Raw genomic sequence first — 13577 nt, 5'->3', positions numbered from 1 at the left:
CATTACACAACAAGCCGGCCCAGCTCTCTATCTCCCCCCCCCCTCACACACACACTGACATCACCGCTAATGAGACTTACTGTGTCACCGATGGATGTAGGATGAAAAATCTGTCGAAGTAATCTCCGATTAGTCCTCTGTGGGGCGCTGTACCGGTCCTGCGAGCAGAGGTATCGCGATTTCACTTCAGTCCATAGGAGTCTATGGAACAAAATGGCGCCGCTCCGCCGCCGCGTACAGGTATGAGTCACCGCCCCCGAGCCCCGCCCCTTCCGCGAGTCCTTTCCCCCGCGCGTCCGTGCAGTGGACGCGAGGCTCCAATGCACGGTACAGAGGTGATAGATAGCTGGAGAGAGGATTCAGCTCCCTCCTCCCTCCAGCCTGAAGGTGGCAATAGAGAGCGCCGCTGTGCAGTGAATTAAGTCAGCCGTTCTGCCTCAGTCTCTCTCACATGACCGGAGGGAGGAAGAAAATGTTTCATACACAGTGTGTCTGTAAGTACAAGGGGGGGAGGGGGAGAGACAACTTACCTCACACCTTCCCTCTCTACTCCTCACACAACCCCCTCTCTTACTTATACCCCCCAGAAGACACCCCCCTTCTCTTCCTCACCCCCTCCCCCTCTCTTCTTTTGACCCCCCAGAAGACACCCCCCTCTCCCTTGCACTGATTTTTACATGGCACAGTGGCGACAATTGATGGGCACAGTGGCAATAAATAATTTCACAGTGGCTGCGTTTGATGGTATGGCACAGTGACTGCGTTTGCCATGGCACAGTGTCGAAAATTCATGGCACAGTGGTAACAATTGATGGCACAGTGGCTGCATTTGATGGCATGGCACAGTGGCTGCGTTTGATGGCATGGCACAGTGGCTGCGTTTGATGGCATGGCACAGTGGCAACAATTGATGGGCACAGTGGCGACAATTGATGGACACAGTGGGGACAATTGATGGCACAGTGGCTGCGTTTGATAGCATGGCACAGTGGTGACAATTGATGGGCACAGTGGCGACAATTGATGGACACAGTGGGGACAATTGATGGCACAGTGGCTGCGTTTGATGGCATGGCACAGTGGTGACAATTGATGGGCACAGTGGCAATAAATGATTTCACAGTGGCTGCATTTGATGGCATGGCACAGTGGCTGCGTTTGATGGCATGGCACAGTGGCTGCGTTTGCCATGGCACAGTGGCGACAATTGATGGCACAGTGGCTGCGTTTGGCATGGCACAGTGGTTTCGTTTTGATGGCATGGCACAGTGGCTGCGTTTGATGGCATGGCACAGTGGAGACAATTGATGGCACAGTGGCTGCGTTTAATGGCATGGCACAGTGGTGACAATTGATGGGCACCGTGGCGATAAATGAAGGCCCAGTGGCTGTGTTTGATGGCATGGCACAGTGATTGCGTTTGATGGCACAGTGGCTGCATTTGCCATGGCACAGTGGCGACAATTGATGGCACAGTGGCTGCGTTTGGCATGGCACAGTGGCTGCGTTTGATGGCATGGCACAGTGGCGATAAATGATGGGCACAGTGGCTGCGTTTGATGGCATGGCACAGGACATGTGTGGTCACCTTGGCATTCTGTAAGCACAATATTCATGTATCATACAACATGCTTGGTGGATCATGTCACAGCACAACTCCTTGGGGCAAAGTTAGTGGCACAACGAAGGGCTCTGTCACGCGGGCGGACCGTATGTCCGCTTTCTCACCCATCCGTTTCCGGATGAAAAAGGGACATACATTGGTCCCTATGAGATTGCGGGCGCTGCCACCCGATCTCACCCGGGTCCGCAACCCTCAGATTCTGCAGACAGAGGAAAATCCTATTTCTCCTTCCGTCTGCGGATCGGGATCGGGTGAATACGGACTGACGTTCCTTTAACTGCCACATTAAACTTTTCTCTTGTTAACCACTTCAGCCCCGGACCATTTTGCTGGTCAATGACCGGGCCACTTTTTGCGATTCGGCACTGCGCCGCTTTAACTGACAATTGCGCGGTCGTGCGACGTGGCTCCCAAACAAAATTGACGTCCTTTTTTTCCCCACAAATAGAACGTTCTCTTGGTGGTATTTGATCACCTCTGCGGTTTTTATTTTTTGCTCTATAAACAAAAATAGAGCGACAATTTTGAAAAAAATGTTTTATTTTTTTTACTTTTTGCTATAATAAATATCCCCCAAAAATATATAAAAAAGCTATTTTTTTCCTCAGTTTAGGCCGAAACGTGTTCTTCTACATATTTTTCGTTAAAAAAATCGCAATAAGCGTTTAATGATTGGTTTGCGCAAAAGTTCTAGCGTCTACAAAATAGGGGGTCGTTTTATGGCATTTTTATTAATATTTTTTTTTTTTACTGGTAATGGCGGCGATCTGCAATTTTTATGGGTACTGCGACCTTATGGCGGACACATCGGACGCTTTTGACACATTTTTGGGACCATTGGCATTTTTATAGCGATCAGAGCTATAAAAATTCATTGATTACTGTAAAAATGTCACCGGCAGTGAAGGGGTTAACACTAGGGGGCGATCAAGGGGTTAATTATGTTCCCTGGGTGTGTTCTAACTGAAGAGGGGTGGGACTGACTAGGGGAAATGACAGATCGCTGTTCATACATTGTATAACAGACGATCAGTCATTTCTCCCCCTGATAGAATCGGGCGCTGTGTGTTTACACACGCGGCTCCCAATTCACGCTCTGTCACGAGCGATCGTGGGTGCCTGGCGGTGATCGCATCCGCCATGCCCTCGCATCAGCACCAGGGGCGCGCGCTCGCCCCTAGTGGCCGCAGAGCAACACTGCGTTATATTACGTGATCTTGCGCAGCCGAGCCAACCTGCCGCAGTTTTGGCGGTCGGCAAGCGGTTAACCTCTTCACATGCCGCCCATAGTCATATGACATCAGCAGATGGGATCTCCCATCGTGGGTGGACGTCATATGACATCCTGGGCTTCCCGGCCAGCTAGGGGGTGCACGCGCCCGTGGCATCGCTCGGTGCCCGGCGGCCGCGATGTCTGCCAGGCACCTGCGATTGGCCGCAATCACGGCAGGACCGTGGATCTGTGTGTGTGTAAACACACAGATCCATATCCAGTCAGAGGTGAGGAGACCGATGTTGTGTTCCCAGTAGAGAGGAACACAGATCGGTCTTCTCCCCTTGTGAGTCCCCCTCCCCCTACAGTTAGAATCACTCACTAGGGACCATTTAACCCCTTTAGCGCCCCCTAGTGTTAACCCCTTCCCTGCCAGTCACATTTACACAGTAATCAGTGCAGTTTTATCTCACTAAGCGCTGTATAAATGTGAATGGTCCCAAAAATGTGTCAAAAGTGTCCAATATGTCCTCCGCAATGTCACGGTCACAATAAAAATCGCAGATCGCCGCCGTAAAAAAAATGCAATAAATCTATCCCCTATTTTGTAGACGCTATACCCTTTGGGCAAACCAATTAATATACGCCTATTGCGATTTTTTTTTTTAACAAAAATATGTAGAATAATACGTATCGGCCTAAACTGTGGAAACATTTTTTATTTATTTTTTATAGATTTTTTGGGGATATTTATTATAGCAAAAAATATTGCATTTTTTTAAAAAAATTTTGTTTATAGCGCAAAAAATAAAAACCGCAGAGGTGATCAAATACCACCAAAAGAAAGCTCTATTTGTGGGAAAAAAAGGACACAAATTTTGTTTGGGAGGCACGTCGCACGACCGCGCAATTGTCAGTTAAAGTGATGCATCCATCCTGGTGTCTCTGCCTGTCACCCACACAGGGAGATATTTCTGCTCCCCCGACAGTCTGGGTTACATTCCCACCTCAGCCGAGGACCTTCTGATTGCGCTCATCCTTTTTTCCCAAGTGTTTCTTACAATATGGGGGGGTAGGTTGGCTTGGGGTTGCAGCTCACTCTCATTCATTCCAAAAGGGAAGTTTGACAGATGGCGCTGCCTCTCAAATTCTATAAGCCAAGGTAAATTTGTTGCAGCTTTGCAACTGTGGCATGTGTGCCAACCCTTCTATAGGTGAGTGGTTTGGGTGATGGTGAAAAGACAACGACTGTCTCTTTAGCTGCCCCTAGCTGCCCATGTAAAAGAGACCTCTGCAGGGCTTTACTGATAATACTTACCTTGTCAGGACTTGGTTTATCTTATCTTCACTTTATTGTATCTCTTGTATGTATGGAAACATTTGAATAACTTTAACTACTTAAGACCCGGACCATTATGCAGCTAAAGGACCAGGCCCCTTTTTGCGATTCGGCACTGCGGTGCTTTAACTAACAATTGCGCGGTCGTGCGACTTGGCTCCCAAACAAAATTGGCGTCCTTTTTTCCCCCACAAATACGGATTTCTTTTGGTGGTATTTGATCACCTCTGCTTTTTTTTTTTTTTTTTTGCGCTATAAACAAAAATAGAGCGACATTTTGAAAAAAAATTCAATATTTTTTACTTTGTGCTATAATAAATATCCCCAAAAAAGGTATAAAAAAACATATTTTTTCCTCAGTTTAGGCCGATACGTATTCTTTTACATATTTTTGGTAATAAAAATCGCAAAAAGCGTTTAACGATTGGTTTGCGCAAAATTTATAGTGTTTACAAAATAGGGAATAGTTTTATGGCATTTTTATTCATAATGTTTTTTTTTAATACTAATCGCGGTGATCAGCGATTTTTTTTTTTTTGGTGACTGCGACATTATGGCGGACACATCGGACAATTTTGACACATTTTTGGTAGAGGTCGACCGATATATCAGCAGGCCGATATATCGGCCGATATTTGGCCGTTTTGGAGAAATCGGCATCGGCCGATTTTTTTTCCAAATTAGGCCGATATTTAACTTGGCCGCTAGCGGTGCCACGGCTCCGGAGCTAGGCCGAAGCCGCGGCGGTCACAGCATCAGGAAAGGCCGCGGCTTCGGCCAAGCTCCGGAGCCGCGGCCATCTTGGTACACCCAGCGCGGCCAACCAGCCAACCAGTGGGCCTGTAACAGTCAATCGGCGGCCGCCGCTGCCGACATCCTCCGCTCTGAAAAAAAAATGTCCCCTGACATGCTGCGCGCCCTGCCTCTGCCTACAAACCCCAGAATGCAGCGCGGGCCGGTAACTGCCGCCGCTGATTGGCTGTTACAGGCCCGCTCTGCATTCTGGAGATTGTAGGCAGAGGCGGGGCAGCACGTCAGGGCCAGGGACATTGGATCTTTCTTGTGCTGGGAGATGGAACGGAGCCTGGAGCGCTCCGCTGGTGGCAGTGAATGACATTGGGCTGTACTGGTGGGCACTGATGTGAGGCACTGATGAGGTGATGCACTGGTTGGCACTGATAAGGTGATGCACTGGTTGGCACTGATAAGGTGATGCACTGGTTGGCACTGATAAGGTGATGCACTGGTGATATGCGCTGGTGAGATGCACTGGTGGGCAATGATGGGATGCATTGGTGGGCATTGATGAGGTGGCACTGATAGACACCCATGAGGTGGCCCTGATGGACACTGATAGGCTGCACTGGTGGGCACTAATGAGGTGGCACTTGATGGGCTGCACTGGTGGGCACTGATGTGGCCCTGACAGGCTGCACTCCACCCTAAACAATTATCTCCTCTCCAGCCTAGGTTTTTTGAGATGAGGGGGGGGGGGGTAAAAATCAGCCTAAAATATCGGCCGCAAAAATCGGCAACACATATCGGCCATCAGCCGCCCCGATTTCCAAATATCGGCATCGGCATCGTCCAGAGAAAGACCCATATCGGTCGACCTCTAATTTTTGGGACCATTGTCATTTTCACAGCAAAAAAATGCATCGATTACTGTGAAAATTAGGTGTTAACCACAAGGGGGAGCTGAAGGGGTTAATTGTGACCTCATTTGTGTTTCTAACTGTAGGGGGGCGGGGCTGGACTTGTGACATCATTCATCGTCTTTCCCTATATCAGGGAACAGACGATCACTGCCACTGCCACTGTGAAGAACGGGGAAGGTTTGTTTACACTCACCTCTCCCCGTTCTTCAGCTCCTGTGACCGATCGCGGGACACCGGCGGTGATCGGGTCCCGGAGCTTCGGACGGGGTCACGGGCGCGCGCCCGTGGCTGGGCACTTGAAGGGGACGTACAGGTACGTGCTTGTGCCCAGCCGTGTCATTCTGCCGACGTATATCAGCATTAGGAGGTCCTTAAGTGGGTAAATTAAAACCCCACAGGCCATGACCTAGGCAGGCAATACGGAGTTCCTGGAGTAACTGATCAATAAGGGTCTTTGGGGTCCCTGAGCCACCTTGTCTCTCTATCCCTCCCATCACTGATCAATAACTGGTACATTATTTTCTGCAGACGGTCTATGCATTGGATTGCCCACTGGCAGCTGGTAAAGCCATTCAAGGTGTGCGTGGCGTGTGTGATGAGACCTATCCTGATCCTGTCCGTGTGGAGTCTGTGGGAATTCCTGTGGAGGACCTTCTGACCGACCCCTCAAGTCCGGCTGGGTCAGTCACGTCATAGGAGTTCTGTGGAGGAAGGTAAGTGGCTTTTGTGCCAGGCTGCCCTAACTCAGGATGGGACATTTCCAATATTCCTCTCAAATACCCCACCCCCCCCCCCCCCCCCCCCCCCCCCCCAGCATTTATAGGAAGCACAAAGGGAAGAATGAGTAACCAATCTAAATGTTTCAGTCCATATTTTAGACCCTGAGCACACAGCATGGAGTATGGGGTTCATGGGTTTGAGGTTCACAGGCCATACATGGAGCCTGTACATATAGGGTATCATTGGGGTATATTTCTACATAGGGGATTATTGGGGTGTATTGCCATATGAGCCCATTCGTTCCCCCCTCTACCTCTCTGGCTGGGAGTCATTGACTCTTGGTTGGATAGATTGATAGCAGCGCAGCCATTGGCTCCCGCTGCTGTTAATCAAATCCAATGACGCGGATGCTCGGGGGCGCATCCGCAAGGTTAACTTCCCCCCTCCCCCTACCCCGAGAGCGCTTCTCCCAGGGTGTTTATCAGGAGAAGCCGCGAGCGCCGCAGAGGGGCCTCAGAAGCCAAGGATCGGGGGCCACTCTGTGCAAAACGAACTACACAGTGGAGGTAAGTATGACATGTTTGTTACTAAAAAAACAAGGGCTTACAACCCCTTTAAGGCTGGTTGGGTTAAAAGGTGTCAAATCAGAGGTTTTGTTCTTAAAGTGGTTGTAAACCCAAATAAACATTAAAAAAAGAAATAAAAACATGCAAGACAAAGGCATAATGAGCTAGTATGACTAGCATACTAGCTCATTATGAATTACTTACTTGAGATCGAAGCCCCAACAGCGACCATCGTTCCTCTCCTCCACCGCCACTTCGGCGCTGTGACATTACTACTGCACATGCACGCGGAACCGGCACGATCCCCGCGCGTGCACGCTTTTCCGGAACTATCCCATTCAAGACCCTGTACGCTCAGTGCGCCTGCGCCGTTGTCTATGGCACGCATGAGCCGCAGACATCGGTGCGGCTCTATACGGCGCCTGTGCACCGACGTTCAGCTTCTTTCGGCAACTCGTGACGCGCAGTATGCGACGGTCGGAAGCCTGTCAATCAATTAGGAACGCCCAGTCCCGCAGAAGACATACCCGGAAGCGGCGGTGAAAATACGGTATGTACGGGATAAAATTTAAAAAAACAGCCGATTGTCATTATGACAACTCGGCTGAATGTAATGTTAAAAAAATTTTTTTGGGGTGAACCTCCGCTTTAAGGACCTTGCCCCTTTTTGCGATTCAGCACTGCGTCGCTTTAACTGACAATTGCGCGGTTGTGCGACGTGGCTCCAAAACAAAATTGGCGTCCTTTTTTTCCTACAAATAGAGCTTTATTTTGGTGGTATTTGATCACCTCTGCGGTTTTTATTTTTTGAGCTATAAGCAAAAATAGAGCGAAAATTTTGAAAAAAAAATTGTATTTTTTACTTTTTGTTAAAATAAATATACCCAAAAAAGATATAAAAAAAAAAAAAAATTTCCCTCAGTTTAGGCCGATACGTATTCTTCTACATATTTTTGGTAAAAAAAAATCCCAATAAGCGTTTATCGATTGGTTTGCACAAAATGTATAACGTTTTCAAAATAGGGGATAGTTTTATTGCATTTTTATTAATATTTTTTTTTTACTACTAATGGCGGCGATCAGCAATTTTTTTTGTGACTGCGACATTATGGCGGACACATCGGACACTTTTGACACATTTTTGGGACCATTGTCATTTTCACTGCGAAAAGTGGTATAAAAATGCATTGTTTACTGTGAAAATTACAATTGCAGTTTAGGAGTTAACCACTAGGGGGCGCTGAAGGGGTTAAGTGTGACCTCATTTGTGTTTCTAACTGTAGGGGGGCGGGGCTGGATGTTTGACGTCATTGATCGTCTTTCCCTATATCAGGGAACAAATGATCACTGACACTGCCACAATGAAGAACGGGGAAGGTTTGTTTACACTCACCTCTCCCCGTTCTTCTGCCTGCTCCTGATGAGCGACCAATAGTCGCGAAACGCGTAGAGCTACATACTCCATGCATCAATGTATAATCACTGCAGTATGACGTGATGTAATCTTTCTTCAACATGTGATACCTATTTTATGTCTTAATGGATACAGTACAGATTGATGTACTTGCTGTATTTATATACTTGGGTCATTCCCCGCATACCTTTTCCCCCAACTAATCTGTAAAATACATATGTCTATCTATTTCTTCAATAGTGCAATATAGTCAAGGACGGTGCACTATGTGAAAGCAATAAAATATTTAAACGTATTTCAGATTTATTATCTTTGGTTTATTTTTCTCCCCCATTTATTACAATCTGTTTCCCGCACATGCTTCATTTAAAGTCCCGCTTTTGCTTCCTTTTTCTATACAAAACCAGCGATGGAGGTAATTGACCCATTACCTCATTTAAAGTCCCAACTTCCCCTTCCCCAGCCCCCCCCCTCTCTCATATTGAAAGAGGAGTGTTGCATAAGGAGCGTTGGATGAAGGAATTAAGATGATAAAAGTGTTGGATAAGGAGAGTTGAATGAGCAATGTTGTATGGGAAGTATTGGATAGATGAGAAGTGTTGGATGAAGGGCTTCAGATGAAATGTGATGGGCGAGGGGCTTCAGATCAGGAGCATTAGATGAGAAGCATTTGATGAGGGGCTTCAGATAAGGAGCACTGGATGAAAGGCTTCAGATGAGGAGTGTTGGATGAGTGGCTTCAGATGGGGAGCATTGGATGGGGGGCTTCAGATGAGGAGGGTAGGGTGAGCAGTTTTAAGCTTTAGATGAGAAGTGCTGGATGAAGGGCTTCAGGTGGGGAGCACTGGATGAGAAGCGTTGGATGAGGGACTTTGGATGAGAAGTGTTGGATGAGGGACTTTGGATGAGAAGTGTTGGATGAGGAGCTTCAGGTGGGGAGGACTGGATGAGAAGCGTTGGATGAGGGGTTTTAGATGAGGAACATTAGATGAGGAGTGTTGGGTGAGAAGCTTAAAATGGGGAGCATTGGATGAGGAGTGTTGGACAAGAGGCTTCAGATGGGGAGCATTGGATGAGAAGTCCTGGAAGAGGGGCTTCAGTGGAGTAGTGTTGGATGACGGGCTTCAGATGGGGTGCACTGGATGAGAAGCATTGAATGAGGGGCTTCAGATGAGGAGCATTGGATAAGGAGTGTTGGATAAGGAGCTTGTGATGAGGAGCATTGGATGAGAAGCACTGAATGAGAGGCATCAGATGAGGAGCGTTGGATGAGGAGCTTTGGATGAGGAATGTTGAATGAGGAGCTTCAGATTGGGAGCATTGGATGAGAAGTGTTAAATGAGGGGCTTCAGATGAAGAACATTGGATGAAGAGTGTTGGACGAGGGGCTTCAGATGAGAGTGTTGGACGAGGGGCTTCAGATGAGAGTGTTGGGCGAGGGGCTTCAGATGAGAGTGTTGGATGAGGGGCTTCAGATGAGAGTGTTGGATGAGGGGCTTCAGATGAGAGTGTTGGATGAGGGGCTTCAGATGAGAGTGTTGGACGAGGGGCTTCAGATGAGAGTGTTGGATGAGGGGCTTCAGATGAGAGTGTTGGACGAGGGGCTTCAGATGAGAGTGTTGGACGAGGGGCTTCAGATGAGAGTGTTGGACGAGGGGCTTCAGATGAGGGTGTTGGACGAGGGGCTTCAGATGAGGTGCATTGGATGAGGAGAGTTGGTTGAGGGGCTTCAGATGAGGAGCATTGGATGAGGAGAGTTGGTTGAGGGGCTTCAGATGGGGAACATTGGATGAGGAGAGTTGGTTGAGGGGCTTCAGATGGGGAACATTGGATGAGGAGAGTTGGTTGAGGGGCTTCAGATGAGAGTGTTGGACGAGGGGCTTCAGATGAGAGTGTTGGACGAGGGGCTTCAGATGAGAGTGTTGGACGAGGGGCTTCAGATGATAGTGTTGGATGAGGGTCTTCAGATGAGAGTGTTGGACGAGGGGCTTCAGATGAGAGTGTTGGACGAGGGGCTTCAGATGAGAGTGTTGGACGAGGGGCTTCAGATGAGAGTGTTGGATGAGGGGCTTCAGATGAGATGTTGGATGAGGGGCTTCAGATGAGAGTGTTGGATGAGGGGCTTCAGATGAGAGAGTTGGTTGAGGGGCTTCAGATGGGGAGCATTGGATGAGGAGAGTTGGTTGAGGGGCTTCAGATGGGGAGCATTGGATGAGGAGAGTTGGTTGAGGGGCTTCAGATGAGGAGCATTGGATGAGATCTGTTGGATAAGGGGCTTCAGATGAGGTACGAGGAGTGCTGATCTATATGGCACGTACCATCTGATGCAATACACACATTATATGTACCTTCAGTCACCTCTCCCTCAGTACAAACTGTACCGATAACAAAGTCCAGACTGCGGGATTGCAGCAAGATGTCGGTACTCCAGGACATGGTGCACACTGTGTAAAATAAAGTCACTAGCTTATCTGCTCCCCCTTTATTCAGTTTGTGGATTAAATCCGTTACATATTGATAATGAAATGATATTATATCTTTCTTTCTAGGTGTTTCTATAGATTAGTAAATCTGCCACAGCGCCTGCCATCTCCTCTGGTGTGCCCGGAGAGCCATGGAAGGTCAGTTCACTGGAGAGGTACAAATCTGCCACCAATCTCACTAAAGCTGCCCATAATGTGATGGTCCCCCTGCACAAGAAGGGAGAGCAGCAAAGAGCGGTCTTTATCGCAGGAAGTCTCTGGATTACTGCACAGATTTGGAAGAAATACAGAAGAGCACCAAGATTCAGGAAGAATACACATGATGAATGGATTTAGACAATATTTGCTAATCGCAATATTTAGCTTTAATTTAAATATAAAGATTCCCATGGGTTGCCTATAGGGACAGCAATTCTGAGGTTGCCTCCTTCTGCAGGGGCGGGCCCTTTGCCTGGCTGATCCCAGAGGAATTTAGCAGTAGTGCTGACTGTACTGCCGATGGAAGGAGAATCTATAAATCTGTATATGAAACACATTCATCAAAATTACTGAACATAAAATGAGTTCCCCTTTAAATGCTCCATGGCCCAGATTCACATATAATTACGTTGCTCCTGGGCAGCGTAACGTATGTGATTTACGTTACACCGCCGCAGGTTTACAGCGTTAGTGCCTGATTCTCAGAACACTTACCTGTAAACTTGCGGCGCTGTATCGTAAAAGTGCTCGGCGCAAGCCCGCCTAATTCAAATGGGGCGGGCACCATTTAAATTAGGCGCGTTCCCGCACCGAGCGTACTGCGCATGCTCCGTCGGGTAAATTACCCGACGTGCATTGCGCTAAATGACGTCGCACCGACGTCATTTGCTTAGACGTTAACGTAAATGGCGTCCAGCGCCATTCACGGACGTCTTACGCAAACGACGTAGATTTTTTAAATTTCGACGCGGGAACGACGGCCATACTTAACATTGGCTGCGCCTCATAGACCCAGGGGCAACTTTACGCGTCGCAAAGGCTACGGAAACGTCATCAATTCTCTGCATCGAGCGCGCGTACGTTCGGGAATCGTCGTAATTAGCTAATTTACATAAGCAACGGGGAAAACGACGTCGGCGACACCTAGCGGTGGGAAAAAAAAATTGCATTTAAGATCTGACAGCGTAAGAGCCTTACGCCTGTCAGATCTAATGGGTATCTATGCGTAACTGATTCTAAGAATCAGTCGCATAGATACCCGGGGCCAGGTTAGGACTTACGACGGTGCAAATGGTGTTGCGCCGTCGTAACGCCTTTGAGAATCTGGGCCCATGTGGCCTCCAGCTTCATGGTAATTGTCTTTGGGGGGGGGGGGAGAAGAGAATGGAATAAAGCGCAATATTTCCTGGAGCTCGGCACTCAGAGAGCTAATTGATGAGAATTGTCGTCTCGCTGCAGAATACGGACTCGGCTCTCTCCCGCCAGATTGCCTGGTCCAGGATATTGTGCATTTTACATTGTCTGATCCCAAAGAGCGTCTGCTGTGTGTCACTCCACAGCGACCAGGAGACCTCTGCAATAAAGTGCACCTGTCATGAGAAGGACACAGAGGAGGGCTTCATTCCAAAAATCCTGACTGTCTCTCCGATCCAATGGCTTCAATGCTTACCTTATGCTGACTTTGCTTGCTGCACGTTTGCTCCAGGGTTGTGACTTGGAAAGTAATAAAACCAGAGACAGCCAGGAAACTAGCATTTTCAAATAAGGCTTATAATAAATGAAGTGTTTACTTTCAGAAGGCTGTGACATTTATTTATTTGAAGTCATTCTAACGTTGGATTACAGTAAAACCTTGGATTACGAGTAGAATGTGTTCCAGAAACATGCTTGTAATCCAAAACACTTGTATATCAAAGCGAATTTCCCCATAAGAAATAATGGAAACTCAAATAATTCGTTCCACAGCCATTTATTCATAAGTCCTTCAGTTTACAGTCCATATAAAAAGATTATAGTAATGTGCAGGGCCGCCATCAGGAATTATGGGACCCCTTACACAGCTTCAGGCATGGGCCCCCTGGAGCAGAGAACCGGGGGAGGGGTGCTGCCGCCTCAAATTCAGAAGCAGGGGGCTGCCGGGAACCTCTGGGCCCTTTAATAAAAAAAATATATATATAAAAATTATAAAAAAAAAAAGGAAGGGAGTTGCAATCCGGGCCCCTTACAGGTGTACTGCCTGTCCCCCCCCCCCCCGATGGCAGGCCTGGTAATGTAATAAGTTGTGTAACCATTAAATGTCCATCCACAGATGGAATCCAGCAGGAGCTCCAGAGTATAAAAGAGAAGAGAGGCGCCTCTAAGTGTAGCAATATGTTTCTAAATGTTGTACCTTCATTACATGTAACCATATTGCTACACTTAGAGGCGCCTCTCTTCTCTTTTATACTCAGTGGTGACATGACAATACTCTTATATCAAGACCTCGCTTGTATATCAAGTCAAAATGTATTAAAATGTTTTGCTTGTCTTGCAAAGCGCTCTCAAACCAAGTTACTCTCAATCCAAGGTTATTACTGTATAT

General features: G+C 47.7%; 1 long non-coding RNA gene across 1 annotated transcript; it reads left to right on the top strand.

The window, feature by feature from the left end:
- Nucleotides 1-316: 316 nt before the first annotated feature.
- Nucleotides 317-11221, top strand: LOC120917718. The gene is made up of 3 exons (XR_005744229.1): nucleotides 317-494; nucleotides 6363-6547; nucleotides 11084-11221. It is a non-coding gene; the product is annotated as an uncharacterized LOC120917718 (long non-coding RNA).
- Nucleotides 11222-13577: the final 2356 nt, after the last annotated feature.

This window comes from Rana temporaria, chromosome 11, assembly GCF_905171775.1.
Source record: "Rana temporaria chromosome 11, aRanTem1.1, whole genome shotgun sequence".
NCBI lineage: Eukaryota > Metazoa > Chordata > Amphibia > Anura > Ranidae > Rana > Rana temporaria.
This window is presented reverse-complemented; position numbering and strand designations above follow the sequence as displayed.